General features: G+C 41.7%; 1 protein-coding gene across 2 annotated transcripts in view; it reads left to right on the top strand.

Annotated features, from left to right (window-relative positions):
- Positions 1-14,630: 14,630 nt before the first annotated feature.
- LOC114550090 (thyrotropin-releasing hormone-degrading ectoenzyme) overlaps positions 14,631-17,354 on the top strand; it is a 229,183-nt gene continuing 226,459 nt past the window's right edge. Inside the window, exons 1-2 of one of the 2 annotated variants that reach the window (XM_028570598.1) lie at positions 14,631-14,721; positions 16,433-16,563. The gene's annotated coding sequence lies outside the window, so the exon portion shown is untranslated. Of the gene's footprint in view, positions 14,906-16,432; positions 16,564-17,354 lie in introns of both variants that reach the window. The other variant, XM_028570597.1, reaches the window with a different exon arrangement.

The following is a 17,354-nucleotide window of genomic DNA, read 5'->3' as shown; positions in this document are numbered from 1 at the left end:
ATAATTATCTCTCCACTGACTCTCGTTAGATAGGTCCCATTGGCCGGAAGTAGAAGGGCTTGACTTCGGCTCTCTATTCAAATCCCAAAATTGAAAATCAAGCACTTAACCAATAAGCGAATATCTGAATAGTCAGATATTTTGGATCCAGCCCTACGTCTTACTAGTAAATATACAGTATGTCAACAATTTCAGACACAGGAAATGTGTTTGACGCTCAAAAGGTTTTGGGTGAGGACTCCCAGACACGCCCGGTTATAATGTGTCCCCCCCAATGTTGAAAACAAACCTACAGTACGTCCTTTGGTTGTTGGATTAGCTTATTTGCCTACAGCCAATGAAATTGCCCGCCCACCTGTCTGACAACTTTGTCATTAATAAACAATGTCATCAGAAACATCTTTCATGAGATGCAGAGGCAAGGGAACACACACACAAGTGGACATCCTGCTCCACTTATGTTTGAATGCGTCCTGCATGACTGAACTGCTGTAATAATATTTTATTGTTTCCATATTTTAGATTAAGGCTTTTATTTTGTTGTTTTACGAGTGCCCATCTTCCTCGCTCTGTTCTTATGAATAATATATTGAACAGATAAATAATTTCAGTTCATATAATTGCACATGCAGTTTTAAATAGGATGGCATCAATCTGTATTTCATATATTAATAAACCTTAATTTCTGTTTCTGTCCTTCTGTATCTAAAACTGCAAGAAAACTGAAGAAAAATCATCTTAAAATGTTATTATTTCACATTTAAGATTTAGACTCACACTCTCTACTACTGCAATACAGTTTATAATAGTTTTCATAACTGTATTTATTGGAAGGGTCGCAGGAACAAAATGAACTGCACAGGGAAACAATTGTTACAAAAATAGTACGTTTTAATTGTTTAATGTGACAACATGCATGTCAATCTCTTCTGGTTGAAAGTTGAGGAGAGACTATTGGCATCACTCCTGGCTTTTGTTGGAAACATTAATGAATTGAAAATTCCTGTTTGTATAGTCAACTTACATTTAGTTCTAACACACATAAATATCCCACCAGACATGCCACCTGAGTTCCTAGAGCCCGAACACAATCAATGCAACGTACAGTATTGTATCGAGGGATGGTTTCATGGAACTCACTTCCAGCAGAGATTGCCAAAGTGCACAATAAATCAAGCTTTAAAAAACTAGTAAAGCAACATCAAAGGGCCCTAAGACTGTAACCATATTTTGTACTTTGTTTATGTATAGGAATTGTTGTGGGAGGTGAATGGCGGACCCAAAATGCAGCGACGGACGCAGGGGAACGTTTGATGATTTAATAAAACATAAAAATATACACAACGAAGGGAGTCCTGGAAAAGGCAGGCAAAAAAGGAAATCCAAAATGAAGTCCAAGTCAAAAATAGAAACACAAGACTAACAGGGAAAACTAACACAAACAAACAAAGATACAACATAGATGTTGTACGATTTAACTTTTCTATATTCTGTGCTTATGTATTAATTGTGATATTTAATAGAGTACATGAAGAGAAAATATACAACAAAATGGCTCCATAGGAGGTACGCGTTGTGGATGCTCGCTTACCCCCTTGGCTGCGTCGAGGACTGGGCCTCTGCATATGGGCGCCTGCTTTACCAGGTGAGCTACCCAGGCGCCCACTATTACTTCCTTTTCAAAACAAAATGGTTGTGAGATAGTTGGATAAACACTACCTTGGCCACAGGAATGTTATGTCGTTGTAGAAAAGTGGGCGACTGAACATAGGTCCGCTGTCAACTTACTTTGGTGTTGTTTGAATAACGTTAGTAGTTTGGCGGAAGAACTTTGACGAGGCGAGACATCCAATCCAAGACATAAATCCAGTGTTTTAATCATTGGACCATGAGTGGATTGTTATTGCGTTCATAATGTTGCTCCGCTGCATGCTTGTGGTGACAGGTCTTAACGTTAGCACGGCCGAGTAACGTTAGCGCGACCGAGTAACGTTAGCGTGACAGAGTAACGTTAGCGCGGCCGAGTAACGTTAGCGTGACTGAGTAACGTTAGCGCGACCGAGTAACGTTAGCGCGGCCGAGTAACGTTAGCGTGACTGAGTAACGTTAGCGCGGCCGAGTAACGTTAGCGTGACTGAGTAACGTTAGTGCGGCCGAGTAACGTTAGCGCGGCCGAGTAACGTTAGCGCTGCCGAGTAATGTTAGCGCGACCGAGTAAAGTTAGAGTGACCGGCAGAGACAGTAGCTAAACTTTAAAAAAAACTTTATATATATATATATATATATATATATATATATATATATATATATATATATATATATATATATATATATATTGTATATTGTTGTGTGCTGTGGTGTATTATCCTGTTTAAGAGAGTTAGTTGTGAGTTATTAATTATTGTGTTATAAAGTTTCTACCATGAGTGAGAAGGTTATGCAGTTAACAGGGGTCCCGTTCTCAATTCACTGTATGACTTTGCTTTATTTAGCTAACAAAGTGATGCTGTCAGCACAAAGATAAGGCAGAGGGAACACACACACACACACACACACACACACACACACACACACACACACACACAAAGATTTCTTTTTGGTGTTGATGGTTTGATATTGATCGGCTCTCTCCTCTGTGTTTGATGATGGATTTATAGCGGAGCAGAGCAGACGGTCAGGATGGAGTTATTTTAGATGAAGCTTTATTTAACAAGGTTAGTCCCTCAGGAGGAGTACAGGAGGAGAGAGGTGGAGAGGGGCCGGCCGTCTAAAGGTCGGAGGTCGTCATGCAGCGCTGAACGTCTTGACATGAAAGCAGCAGAGGGAGGGAGAGAGGGAGGGAGAGAGGGAGAGAGGCTGCAGAGGCTCTGACTGTTCAGCTCAGATGAGTTCAGTGTATTTTTTTGGTTTGGCGCACAACTAGTCAGGTCAAAATGGATTGTGAACCTAAACTGACATGTGGGCCGGATCAAAATTTGTGAGGGACCGGAATTTGGCCCGCATTGAGTTTGACACATGTGCACTAGAGAAAGAGATTGTTAATGTCAGTGAGACCTTCCTGGTTGAATAAAAACAAAAGTCGGATGGAGAATACAACATTTGTACCAACAGTAATGTATTTCCTGAGATCTGTCTGCAGGAGTTCAGCCGACAAAACTGATTCTACGGCCTCTTATGTTCTACTTTTCCTTTCATTTTAAAATGAGCACTCACAGCTCACCCAGCTAACAGACTGTCTTCAGAGTCGGACTGAGTTTGAGTCTCAGAGGGTAAAGTTTCTTCAGACTTCATATAGAGAGGAGAGAATGAATATGCATGAATGTAATTTCAGTCCTGGATCCATGAAAATGTGAAGTGTGGGTCTGTTTACAGAAAATGATGTGTGTCAGCTCCAGACTATTGTACTCTACAGTGCCTGTATTCATGATACAGACCAAACTCACCATCATGTTTTTGTTTCCTGGTCTTCATTGTTAGTATATGTAATAATACAGTCATTCGTATGTGCTGAATTCTTTGTCTCTATTAGACACAGATGTAAATTGAACTTTGTAACAGCACAAGTCTTTTACTAGTTCCTTTCATCCATGACAACAAGATAAAAATCTGAAAGCTACATGTGACTTGTTCCTGCTCTGTCCATCAAAAGCTAACCTTACCCCTGTATACGTCTATTTCCTGGTCTTCATAATCATTGTGGTGGTTGAAAGTGTAAGTTCGGATTCACCAGAGTCACACAATAACGCAGCCTAACTAACCGATGGAGGCAGCAGTAGAGCAGCAACTCCCGTGTTCTACGAGGTAAAATGAGGAGTCTGGTGGCTTTGAAGAGAGCAGAGATAATGGTGTCGTAAAGGGCTGTCTGACAGCAAGGTGAAGTGGTGAAAATATTCTAAATATGGCGTCCACTTAAACTGATATAGATGTTTTTAGGTGTCTTAAATCCATTTAGTTGCTGCCCCCGTCTACAGCAGGACATTGCTTAGCTTCCGTGTCGGTACTCCTGTCTGCTTCTCCAAACTGGGGGCGTGCTGACCTCCATCTACTGTAGCTAACACACTGGCTATGGAGAAGTAGCTCATACAACCACACTTCAAAATATCTGAACTATCCCTTTAACTTCACGTCTAATTCCTTTTAATATGTATTCTCATCACAGCTCCTATTTGTTGATATTTCTGTTGGAGAGGAAGACAAAATAATGTGTAGTTTTGTATGCTGTGTGTGTGTGTGTGTGTGTGTGTGTGTGTGTGTGTGTGTGTGTGTGTGTGTGTGTGTGTGTGTGTGTGTGTGTGTGTGTGTGTGTGTGCGGGTGGGTGTATGTCTCGAGGGAGGAAGCGTTACCTTTAGCATTTGTGGTGGAAGCTGACAAGTCATTAGCAGGACAAACACACACACGTATACAAATACACACTGCACACACTGCACACACAAACACACTTTTCCCGCCAGCGGGGTCAAAAGGGGTCACATAAAGTGACACCATAATAAGTCTTTGTCAGTCTGATCAACGACCACACACACACACACACACACACACACACACACACACACACACACACACACACACACACACACACACAGTAGAAATAAACCCTCACACACACAGTGAATATCAACAAATGGACACACACACTGAATTCTAATTAGCCAGAGGGCCAAACGAGGCAGTGATCCCATTCACTGCTCACAAAACCAAGAGTTTAACTTTCTCCCTCTCTCCCACTCTCTCTCTTTCTCTCTCTCCCACACTCTCTTCTTTTCTTTCTCCCTATCTCTCTCTCTCTCTGTCTCATGTTAACAAGTTTGTTTTTCCACACGCCGTCTCATTTATCAGAGCGAGAGAGCGCAAACTGAATTAATCAACTTCTGTTTGTTTCAGCACAATTAGTGATCAAATCAATTTCTGCCTTCAAAGGATGGAGAGAGGGAAGGAAGGAATGGATAGGGGAGAGGAGAGGAAGGAAAAAAGTTAGGAAAGAGAGAAGGAAGAGGAAATGATGGGGAGGACAAATTAAAGGGAAGAACACATGCAAAGGATCATAAACAATGATGAAAGGGTAAAAAGAGGACAAAACAGCGAGGAATTATTGTTGGAAAGAAGTAATGAGGCAACTTTAGATGGAAAACGCAAAGAAAGAAAGGTAGAGAGAAGGATAAGGTAGGCAAAAATGTAGGGTTGATTGAACAAAGAGAAGAAGGAAAGAAGGAAATGTGCAAGACGAGAAAGAATACAAAATAGGAGGGAAGGAAGGAGAAGCTGAGAAACTGGGAAAGAAGAGGAACATTTCGGGAAAATGGAGGAATGATGAACAAAAGAGGGATGAAAGGAAGGAGAAATTAAAGGGGGGAAGGAGAACACATCAGACAAAAGCAACAGAGTGATAGAGGGATATATAGAGGAGAAAACATTGGTTTGCGTAATGAAGCACCTTCAGACGGAAAATGCAAAGAAAGAAAGGATCCAAGAGGAGAAAGAATAAAAGTAGGAGGGATTAAAGATTGAGAGGATGATAAACAGAGAAAGAAAAATTAAAGACAGGAATACAAAGAATGGAGTCATTACTGGGAATTAAAGGAGGAGAGGAAAGAACAAAGGAGGAGAAGGTGGAAACAAAAGTCGAGAATATAAAATGCAGAGAAAAGGAGAAAAGGAGGATGGGGAATTGGACGAATTGAAGGAAAAGAAAAGGGAAGAAGGTAGAAGAAGATTAAAGATATAGGAGAGGAGTGAATGAAGGAGAGAGGAGAGGAAGGAGGGAAATGAGGTCAAGGAGCAAAGGAAGAAAAAAAGTAGAAGGAAAGAGGTAGAAGAATAAAGAGAGAACAACTTAAAGAGAAGAGATGGAGTTAGGAAAGTACAAAATAAGTGAAGGAAGAAACACACGATTAAAGGAAGGAAGGAGGAGAGGAAGCATGCAAAGAAAGGAAAGAGGGTAAGGAAAATAAGAGATGGGAACGAAGGGGGAAAGATTGAGAGAGGGAGAAAAGGAGGGAGGGAGTTGGTCATATGAAATAAGAGGTAATGATGAGTGAGAAGAAGGGAAAGAAGGAAAGAAGAAGAGGAGGAAGGTACAAAGGGATACTGGAAGGAGTTAGTGAGAAGAAGGTGAAAGGGAGTGAAGGAAGAAAAAAAGGAAGGACAGAATAAAGGAGGTTAAAGGAGCAAATGAGGAAAGCTGGAAGAAGGCAGGAAAGGAAAGGAAAGGAAGAGTAAGAGGTAGGAAGACGAGAGAAGGAAGTTGAGATTGAAGGACAGAAAAAGAGGAAGAGTAGGGAAGTACAGAAAAGAACAAGGGAGAAGGAGGCGAAACACAAGAAGAGAGACTGAAAAATGGGGGAACTGGAAAGGAATATAGGAAACAAAGACATGATGACTGGAGAAGGCGGGAAGGACAAGGAGAGGAGACAGGGTGAAGGGTGAATGAGAAGAAGGGAAGCAAAAAAGAAAGTAGGAGGAGAGAAAGATGGAGGGAAAAATGAGAGGAAGAAAGCTGAAGGAAGAAATGAAAAGTGGAAAAACAAAAGCAAGTAGACATGTAAAATAGAAGGTAGGATCAAACAAATAGGAGGGGAGCACAGGAAGGAAAGATGAGGACAGGAAAAGGAGGTTGGGGTAGTGAAGAAGGAGGGAAGGAATGAAGACAGAGAAACAAGAAGAGAAAGACTGAAGACGGAGTGAGGTACAAGAGAAATGAAAAGAAAGAGCCCAAGATGATTGAAAGAAAGGAGGAGAGAAATAATGAAAGGAATGAAAGATAAATGGGGAGAAGAAGGGGAGGATAGGAACAAAGCAAAGAAGGAAACAACTTGGGAGTAGGACAAGACGGACAAAAGGAAACGAGGAAAGAGGGAGGAAAAATGTTGGGCAGGGAAGGAAAGAGAGATGCAAGGAGAGTAGGAAGAAACATAGGAGGAGGGGATGAGAGGCGAGAGGAGAAAGATGAAAGGAGCAGAGGTGGTAAAGGAAAATGAAAAGAGAAATAGGGGAGATGGCAGAGGACAGTCTGAAGAAATAGGAGATGAGAAAATGAAGAACAGAAAGAGGAGAGAAGAGGATTTAGGGAGGAATACTAGAAACGAAGTAACAAGCAGAAGATGACTTGCAATGAAAAGAAAGTGTGAAGAACGGAAATAAAAAAAAAGAAGGGAAGGAAAGCAACTGAGGAACAATGAGAGACGGGGGGAGAAGAAAAGAAAAATAATGAAGGAGGGATGAAAGGAGGATTGATGAGCGCAGGTTTGGTTTGGACGTGTGATTAGCATTTAGCTGACTGAACTGAACTCTGCTGCTTCATCACTATTTACTGTTTCTTTCACACACACACACACACACACACACACACACGCATTGAAGTTTGCAGATCATTAATAACCTGAATGATTTCATGTTTTTTTTTTTTTTTAAATATTAAATAAAGTCTCTGCTGAAAAATGTAGCCTGGTGTAAATTAGAAACAGTGACGAAGACAAACAGAAACACAGGATGCACTTCATAAACAGACTCTTTGTTTTTTTTATCTGGATTAAGATATGAGGGCCCGATCTCGCACCTGGCGCAGCGCAACGCAACGCAACAGAGTGCAGCGCAGCGCAACGCAGCGCAGCGCAACGCAGCGCAGCGCAGCGCAGCGCAAGCGCAACGCAACGCAACGCAACGCAACGCAACGCAGCGCAACGCAATGCAACGCAATGCAAAACGCAACGCAGCGCAACGCAGCGCAACGCAACGCAGCGCAACGCAACGCAGCGCAACGCAACGCAGCGCAACGCAACGCAGCGCAACGCAACGCAGCGCAACGCAAAGCAGCGCAACGCAAAGCAGCGCAACGCAGCGCAACGCAACGCAACGCAACGCAACGCAGTTGTAAATGTTGGTGCAGCAGTAGCAGCTGACTAAAGGCTCCAAGAGCACTTTTATCATAGTTTGTTGTTCATCATCTTCCATATTGCTGCATGTAATGACCTCTGCAGTCTCTAGGGGGCCCCAGCAGCAGGGCCCCTGCCCCTAGAATCATGTTGAACTGTTACTTCAGCAGGTTTCCTCTCTCATCTCAACGCTCGCTGTAGCTATTAAACCTGATTTTCACTCTGCAGTTTTGACTGTAATTCGCATCACGCTGCTATGCATCTGCCGCGTCCATTTTTATGTGTTTTTATTGTTTTCATCGTAAAAAAAAAAACAACATTTCTGCAAACCAAATCTTACTTACGGGACGATAACGTTTTGAATTGAATCAGAGGTTTTTATTCAGCAAAAGCTGCCGCAGAAACACGGCAATGAACAATAACTTATAACAGTTTTAGATTTAGGAGGTGGGCAGTGTGTGTGCGTGTGTGTGTGTGTGTGTGTGTGTGTGTGTGTGTGTGTGTGTGTGTGTGTTATACTGTAGCAGTGACTTGCTGCGAACCCCCGCTGAATATAAACTACTCAAAATCCAATACTGATCCGTCTCCCTCACTCGGAAACACACACACACACACACACACACACACACACACATACACACACGCACACACACACACACACTGCAGCATGTGATCAGTCTTTCAGTAAAAGCAGTTCATTTGCTGCATTAACTGTTGGCTGCAACATTTCAGATTCAAACATATAAACCCTCGGGCTCTGATGACACATTACTCAGCGTCTTTACCTGATTGGTCAACAATATTATTTATTATTTTATGATAATAGATAACACACTTCTGTTGAAGAAGTTACTGTGATCTGGTTTCGCTGGTTTCATGCTCTCAAAATGGTTAGATCTTTTTTTTCACTGAGGAAAGTGCTTGCGTACTCCTGGGGTTAAAGATGCGTTCATGTAATGTGGGACAAAGGCAAGCGACTGCAAAACTCAAAATGGCAAAAAAAAACTTGTTTTTAACTATGCAGTCACAGGATGTAGTAGTTTTAGCAGTGTAAAACTGAATCTGATATATTTGATAACCCTCATGTTGTCCTCGGGTCAAATTTGACCCGTTTTCAAAGTTTTTTTTATATTAGAAAATATGGGATGTCGAAATAAGCGGCGAAAATCTAAAAAAAAAAGAAAAAAAGAAATAATGAAAATACCCTCGTCGAAAACATTGAAAAAACTTTGGAAAAAGCGCCGAAAACATTGAAAAAGGGACAAAACGTTGAAAAAAAACAGACAAAATGTCAGATAAAGCGATATCAATTTTGAAATAAGTGATCAAAACGTTGAAAAAAAAACCACACAAAAACTTTGTTTTCATTGTTTTCATAGTTGACATAGTTGGAAAACAACACAAGGGATAACTAACCTGTTACAATAATCATTCCATATTTATTCCAGCACCCTTTTTTTCAATTTGCACCGTTGCACCATTGTCTTACTGTTTACAAATGTCATTTTAGTTTAATATAGATCTACTTTTTCATGCATATTTATATCCAGCCTTGTCTCTTAAAAAATGACATCAGGCCTACAACTAAACTGCATTGTCAATTATGCTTCGAAGGAACTGATTTAGTTTGACGTATCACCATAACGTTTCTGTAAATGGAGAGCAACGAAAAAACAGAATCAGATTATTCGTATGCATTCACATGTGATTCGGATTAATGTGGTTTAGATTTTTCATAGTTTCAGTCATGTACATAAAACATTGATCTTGAACAAACAAGAAAAGATTTGACCTGATTTGGCAACTAGCTCATTTCCGTCAGCAGTCCCCTCAGATACTAATACGACTAATGCAAATAAGACAAATACGAATTCAAAATACATGAATGTAAAATACTGTCATCAGTCGGCGCAGCTGCTTAATGTTCCTGACATGTTTTGACAGTGATAAAAAATCAAACGGCAGCGGAGTGGAGATTGAATTCCTCTGAGTGATTTCAAACATAAACTCTTGTGTGGTTTTTATACATTTAATGATTTTAATTTGCTCTCTCTTCTTGTTTCAGTGTGAGTTCATCAAACATCATTGAGCTGTCATTTTCACTTTCTCTAAAAAACAGATTCACATCTCAGGGGAACATCCTGGTTAGATAAAGGTCGGGATAAAACAAACCCTTTAATAAATCCAATGACAAAAGCCTTTTTTACTGCACAGTTCCTTTTATCTATCTATCTATCTATCTATCTATCTATCTATCTATCTATCTATCTATCTATCTATCTATCTATCTATCTATCTATCTATCTATCTAACTGTCATATCCTTCAGGGTCTGTGTTCATTTCTTTTCTAAATGGCCTGCAGAGTAGGATTTTATATCCTCCATCCATCATCTTTGCAGAGAGATGTAACCTGAAGAAACAGCCCACGCCTTCCACACTGCACTCAGAGCGAGGCTGCATGTGTGTGTGTGTGTGTGTGTGTGTGTGTGTGTGTGTGTGTGTGTGTGAGACCATGTGTGTGTATGCACATTCACGCTCAGGGATATAATAGAGGTTAAGCAAAAAGGCAGAAAAGTGTGTGTGTGTATGTGTGTGTGTTCGTGCGTGCGTGCGTGCGTGCGTGCGTGCGTGCGTGCGTGCGTGCGTGCGTGCGTGCGTGCGTGTGTGTGTGTGTGTGTGACCACATGTGTGTGTATGCACTGTCACGCTCAGGAATATAAAAGAGGTTAAGCAAAAAGGCAAAAAGGTGTGTGTGTGTGTGTGTGTGTGTGTGTGTGTGTGTGTGTGTGTGTGTGTGTGTGTGTGTGTGTGTGTGTGTGTGTGGTGTGTGTGTGTGTGTTTAAACTGAATAACTACTTTTTCACCTCAATGTTTAAAACCACCCTGAACATTGTAGTGTATACAGTGTATTGCTGTCTCTTTCTTTGCTTGCATCTACTATCTGTATCCACACAGACGTTGCAGCATTTCTCTCTTTCAACCGACGTGACATTTGCTGCGTTGCCGGAGTAACAGCAAACAGTGTCGTTGTTGATGCGTTTAATTGACGGAGCAGAGCAAGCTGAGTCGAGCTCGGAGGAAATGAAAAGGAACTAGTGTTTACCTCTGTTATGTATCCTGAAATAAAACACATACAGTAAATATAGGCGACAAACACAATGGCATGATGACGATAGGCCGAAATACCTGTCAGTCAAAGTATTCACTAGCCCATAGATATTTATACTTGTTGGGGAAATCAGGAAATAACCTTAACACTAACATTTCAAGATAATGAAATCTTTCAGTAAGGCTGTTTCCTCTTCTACCTCTCCTGTATGCAGTATTTAAAGTGCTCATATTATGCTCATTTTCAGGTTCATAATTGTATTTAGAGGTTATATCAGAATAGATTTACGTGCTTTTATTTTCAAAAAACACCATATTTTTGTGGCACTGCACATTGCTGCAGCTCCTCTTTTCACCCTTTGTGTTGAGCTCTCTGTTTTAACTACAGAGGGAGGCATCTCACTTCTGTTCCATCTTTGTTGGGAGTCACACATGCTCAGTAGCTAGGTAACGACTACTAGCCAGTCAGAAGCAGAGTATGAGGGCGTGCCCTGACAGTACCTAGGTAAGGACTACTAGCCAGTCAGAAGCAGAGTATGAGGGCGTGCCCTGACAGTACCTAGGCAAGGACTACTAGCAAGTCAGAAGCAGAGTATGAGGGCGTGCCCTGACACTACCTAGGTAAGGACTACTAGCCAGTCAGAAGCAGAGTATGAGGGCGTGCCCTGACAGTACTTAGGTAAGGACTACTAGCCAGTCAGAAGCAGAGTATGAGGGCCTGCCCTGACAGTACCTAGGTAAGGACTACTAGCCAGCTAGGCGAGCATTATAACGTGTGTTACAAAGTGACCACGTTGGTCTCTGAAGTAAAGGCTGGACTACAATAGAGCTGTTTGGAGCAGTTTGTGAACAGTGTTTTCTGTTGGAGATGGTAAGTCCCTTTGGGGGGGGACTTTGGGCTTTTTCACTTTGTAAATGTATAACATGCACAAAAAAGATATATAACATAATAAAGGAAAGGGAACAAGCCAAAAAGCATAATATGAGAACTTTAAAACAAATAAGCTGACACAGTAGTGGTAAATATATCCACATGTTGTATAGGGCTGTTTTTATTAAAGAATACCACAGCTAATGAAAGGTTGAAAGTTAACATGTTCTCCCCATAGACAAAAAAACAGTGGAAGCATCATCCGTGGCATCACCCGTTGGTTTGTGGACTGCCGCTTTGAAGACCTGAGTTTGAAGCCGTCTTGGTTCTTTGCAACCGGATGTGACGATTTTTGACAAGACGGTGGAGCTGGGGAGGATGACGCGGCCAAGCCGGTGTTATGTAATGGTCGCAATTGCGCTGTGCTAAGCTAAACACTAAAGAGGGAGTTTACGATTTTCAACCATTCTGAAGCCTGTCATCCAGCGGAGATTTACGGGTTCATAAAGGTGGACCCTCCGGGTTCTGCTGCCATTGATCTGCATTTACGTTAGTACAGAAAACGTTCTCTTAAGTTATCAGCGAACGCTAGCGGTTGCTAGCTAGCTTGGTTGGCAGAACGCTGAACAAGATATTTGTAGGCGACCAAAATGTTCCAAAACTGTTGAAAAGAGACAAAAACGTTTAAAGGAAATATGTGACAAAAACATCAAAAGTGGGGCGCCCAGAAAGCTCAGTTGGTAAAGCCATGTGTAGAGGGTTTACTCCTCATGTCATTCGGGGGGAATGACATGAGGCATGAGCCCCTTTCATGTCTTCAGCTGTCCTATCAAAATAAAGGCCAAAGTTGCCCAAAAAATAATAAAAAGAAAATGATGTCACGCTGTAAATAAAAAAGGTCACATACAAAACACCACAAAACAAATGCTCACACAGTTCTTTAGTGATCTCTATGGTTGACAGGTCTGCTCACTGTTGTCATGCTAACGCTATAGGACCCGATGTCCAAACAGTCCACACCCCCGTATCTAAAGTCACCGTCCGACTGCGATCGCCAACAGCCTGGAGCTTATCCATCATCAGGCCCGCCGGTTACCATAGCAACAACGGAGTGGTCGCAATGAAGCAGCTGTGTGTTACACTGAGGCATCGAGAGGTTTAAACACACAGACAGCCACTCAGACACTCCTGCCAGCTCCAGATGCATTGTGGGTATCAGGGGGGCAATTTAGTTCAAGTGCCTCTGTCTGAGCATGACACACACACACACACACACTTGACATGATTCACCGTGCTGAGTTACAACCCAATTTGCAGAGGAAGAGTCTTACTGATGACCTGGCAACCCGGCGGCTTCTTTATTTACTATCTGGCAACCCAACATCACATTTACTCTGAGCTGAGCCAAGGAGACACTGGACCAGCACCTAATGTTTGTTTTAAAGCATCCATCCTTTGAGGTAAACTGTTTGTAAGGACAAACAGTTGAGTCATTTCAACGGTGACGAGAAGCTAATTGTCGCCCGACAAGCCAGTTTACCCATCATGCTTTGCTCCGGATTGGAGTAAAACAAACTGGAGTCTCATTACGACAAGCAGCGCGCTTGTCATTAGATTCAATGGCTGCATTATCACAGCGGTGTGTGTGTGTGTGTGTGTGTGTGTGTGTGTGTGTGTGTGTGTTTGTGTGTTTGTGAGTGTGGTGCCAGATGGTGATGCATCAACCATGCAGTCATTACGAGGAAATTAGAATAATGAACAAACTGTCTGTTTGTCTGTTTGTCTCCTTTCGTTATACCACCACTCTCCACCACTATAAATACAGAAACATTCACAGTGTATTGAACACCTGTAGCCTTTTAGTGGCTCAGACCAGGGGGTTAATGGGAGAACATGGCTAAAGTGGCAATTAATTCCCCTCTTAGGGTCTATAATTGTCCTTCTCGTGTGTTATGGAACACGTTCAGTCTCGATTTCAAAATGAAAAGAGAAAATTCCCGCACACACTTGTCACCCTCTGCATTGGTTTATTGGTCAAAGTTTAGGTCACATGACATGTAGTAGTAAAGTGAGACAATAGTGCCAGACAAATGCTCCCATAGTTTGTTTGTTCAAGCAGCAATTACGTCTCATGTTAACGTTTATAGTGGTGGCGCCACTTGTTTGTAAGAAAAAGAAGATGAAAAAACTTTGGTTTTTACAGTCCACAAAGTTTGTCCAACGCAATGAAACATAAGTTTTAAATTTGGGGAACATAAAAAAGAAAGAAATGTAGATGATTATGTTTAATAGATTATTATATGTATGTATTAGATTATTATATTTCAGCTGGGTTTGTACTGGCGCTCTGGAAAATCCTGTTAAGTTTATTAAAGGTACATCATTGTCACTTCAGCTGAAGTTCTTCTTACCCTTTTTTGGTGGCGTCTCTTCAATTTTTGTGCCAGAGCCCTTAAGCTTACATAGTGTTTAGGGTAATAAACAATTATGATCAAGTGGGATTCATCATGCGGCACACCTGGGTAATGGACGGTTCAGAACGTTTGGTGCTTCTGGAATTAACTTCCCTTATTTTTTCTAAAATATGAAAAGAAAATATGAAAGAAATTTAAGAGAATGATGCTGCATGAGGCCCAATGTCTGCCTCAGTTGTTGTTTTTTCAGACATGCCATTCTCCACCTGTCCCAGACCCCTAACATCTGCCTACATCCACTTGCACACCTGTTCCTCATTCCCAATCAGTATTTATACCAGCCCATCTCCTCCTGCTCCTCTTTGCTTTCTAGCCCCTGATTCCTGAACATACCTGCCTCCATTCCTGTTCACCTATGGATTCTCTATTTATTCTTTTTGGACTTGCTACCCATGCCAGTAAGCTTTTGTAGCTTAACTTTTTTTGGGGGGTGTAAATTAGCCTACTGCTGCCTTGTACTAACCAACTGGACAGAGATAGCTTTGGGGTGTGCAGCTAGCTTAGCTCAAAGGCTGCAAGCAGGGTGGAACTGCTAGCCTAGCTGCTCCTAAAACCACAAAACTGTGTCCACCTGCTGTGAAGGTAGGAACATGTGCTGTAAATGGGAAAGAATGACAAAGTGTAAATGTGACATTTTAAGTGCTTTTAATTCTGACGTTCTGTAGCTTTGCTAACTGTTAGCCTAGCTAAAGACATGTCTCAACTGCTGACTGCCTCTGAAGCTGCTAAACAACACATTTTACACACATTCAGTAAATAAAAAAAAGATACAACATGAAAAAGTGTGTTCTTTTCACTATGCTAGCAGTTCTCTCCTGCTTCCAGTTGTTTTACTAAGCTAGGCTAGGCTAAACACATCTCAGAACTGGATGCACTGATAATCTCTGAGGCATATATGCTCTTTTAAAGGCCAGGAAACCCCCTTTTTGTCTCAAATGTAATGTAACCACACTCATATAGTCCTGATGAAGTAGGTTCACTCAGTTTCAGCCAGTTAAATTTAAGCTTTATTTACCAGTAACTTGGTTACTTGCTAACTAAGATTCTTCAACTTGCAGAACCTAACTACTTGAATTGAGCCCTTTCAAACTGCATGGAAGCTTTGATTTTTGCTTCTTTATTAAATGCTCCTAGGTGTGAATGTTGTTGTTTGAAGTATTAGGATGTGGAGTGGCTCTTTTTCTATGCCAGTGTATGAACTGTGACAAATTGGAAGGTAGAAACCATCTGAAATCACTTTGCTCATCTTTAGAGGCTGACCCGTGAATCTTTTGTGGCTGGAAATGATCAGATGGTGCAAAAATAAATCCACCAGTCACACTTTTATCTTATATTTTCCTCACCGTAGCTGCTGGTTTCAAGAAGTGGCTCCTCTGGTTTTACTGGGAGAGTTCCAACCTCCAAACACAAACAAGCTCATTCCTCTTTTTACTTCGCCTTCATCTGCATAAATTTAAATTTGGAGAGTAAACAGTGAAGTGTTAGTTTGTTAACGCAGCATTGAGCCTCCTGGATTGGATCCTGTTATATATTTATGTAATGTAGAAGATGTGTGTGTGTGTGTGTGTGTGTGTGTGTGTGTGTGTGTGTGTGTGTGTGTGTGTGTGTTTTAATTCCATGGAGGGTTGATGCAATCAAAAACCTCTCACTTTTAATCAGCGTCACACAGAGCGTCACACACACTTTAATAGTTGTAAACCAGTTTGACAACTCCAGTGTGGTGAGAGAATACGAGACACACGCAGAAACCTGACACATTAAGAAAATAAATGGATGTAGAAGGCTGCATGTGAACGGGGAACACAGTATGACAAACACACGTACACACTTTCCGCATGGTTAGTGTACTTACACACACACACACACACACACACTGCTGTGGAGATGAATGAGGACATAAACGACAGGACGGACGGATACAATCAAAGAGGAGAGAAGCAATCTGTTTTACACTTAGTTAGCTGTCACACACACGTACAAACACCCTCTGCAGCACTCTGTCTCTTTTCGGGTCACTCATAACACAGAACAAAAATAAAAAAAGAGAGAAATAAAGTAGACAAAAGAAAAGACCAAACTAATTTTTTAAGCTGCTGTGTCTTTCCTCAGAATCGATACCTGCCAGTCACCCAGATGTCTGCAGAAACCAGCCTCCAAACGCTGAGTGACATCAACTAGGCGTCATCGATTCAAGCGAGGGGCTCCGAGGACGACCTGCCACACCGAGGCTGCTTAAAACGGTGAGGAGGTAGATTTTATTCAGCTATTCCATCATCTCTTCATCACGGAGCTATATGGGGATTTGTGTCTCGCCTGCTTGCTGCAGTAGTGACAAACTGAGGCTCTTCATCCACTCAGATCGACCTCACACTCTGCTGGAGGCAGGAAAAACCAGTACTTGTATTTAAGGACTTGAACTTGTCCTTCAGGACTTCATTTAATTTTGCCCTTAAGGACTTGGGACTTGAACTTGCCCTTAAGGACTTGGGACTTGAACTTGTTCTTAAGGACTTGAGACTTGAACTTTCCCTTATGGACTTAAGGTCAAATTTAAGTAAAGTCTTAAGGACTTGACTTGAACTTGTTCTTAAGGACATGAGACTTGACTTAATGTTGCCCTTAAGGACTTGAGACCTGACTTGAACTTGTCCTTAAGGACTTGAACTTGCCCTGAAGGACTTGAGACTTGCTAATAAAAAACTTAGACTCTAAGACTGACTTCAACTTCCAAAAAAACGAAAAAATCAACGGCTGTCCCGTAAAGGCCTGACATTCTTGTAGTAGTGAGGTGGAAGCTGCAGGCTGGCGGCGGCTTGCTTCCTCCCCAGGTAGGTGTGAATAAAGCGGTAAGCTGGAGACTTGCCTCAGAGAAGAGGTGAGATGACTACAGCTGATCATCCCGTGTGTTGTGATGCTCTTTCATTCAGTAAAGCCAACAGAGCCTGGCGTAGAAGACTAAAAGTTACAAAACATTAGAGCGCAAACAATATGCTGCGAGTTAAGAGGCTAAACCAAGCTACGCCTCAGCAGT

Source organism: Perca flavescens, chromosome 23 (assembly GCF_004354835.1).
Source record: "Perca flavescens isolate YP-PL-M2 chromosome 23, PFLA_1.0, whole genome shotgun sequence".
In the NCBI taxonomy this organism is placed as follows: domain Eukaryota; kingdom Metazoa; phylum Chordata; class Actinopteri; order Perciformes; family Percidae; genus Perca; species Perca flavescens.
Note: the sequence above shows the minus strand (reverse complement) of the source record. Positions and strands in the feature narration are given on the sequence as shown.